Source organism: Leptonychotes weddellii, unplaced genomic scaffold (assembly GCF_054177405.1).
Source record: "Leptonychotes weddellii isolate Sample4059 unplaced genomic scaffold, ASM5417740v2 HiC_scaffold_106048, whole genome shotgun sequence".
NCBI classification, from domain to species: Eukaryota; Metazoa; Chordata; class Mammalia; order Carnivora; family Phocidae; genus Leptonychotes; species Leptonychotes weddellii.
Window position 1 is genome coordinate 1 of NW_027682972.1, and position 371 is coordinate 371.

At 51.2% G+C, this 371-nt stretch overlaps 1 pseudogene; it reads right to left on the reverse strand.

The window, feature by feature from the left end:
* Nucleotides 1–328: 328 nt before the first annotated feature.
* On the reverse strand, nucleotides 329–371 carry LOC145718073 (small nucleolar RNA SNORA70; annotated as a pseudogene; the record flags this gene model as incomplete).

The following is a 371-nucleotide window of genomic DNA, read 5'->3' on the forward strand; positions in this document are numbered from 1 at the left end:
CACGATTAGGGATGTATTTGACCCCACAGCCATCTGGGATAAGCCGCTTTTCAGCCACCATGTCTTCAAATTCATCCGCATTAAACTTAGTAAAGCCCCACTTCTTGGAGATGTGGATCTTCTGGCGGCCAGGGAACTTGAACTTGGCCCTGTGTAGGGCCTCAATCACATACTCCTTGTTCTGCAGCTTGGTATGGATGGACATGATGACTTGGCCAATGTGGACCCTGGTTACTGTGCCCTGGGGCTTTCCAAAGGCACCCCGCATACCTGTCTGCAGCCTAGATTGGAGATAGCATGAGGTCAGACCTCAGTGTCCACTGGAAAGAGCTGTCTCCAAGGTCCCTTAGGGCAACCCATACAATCAACAG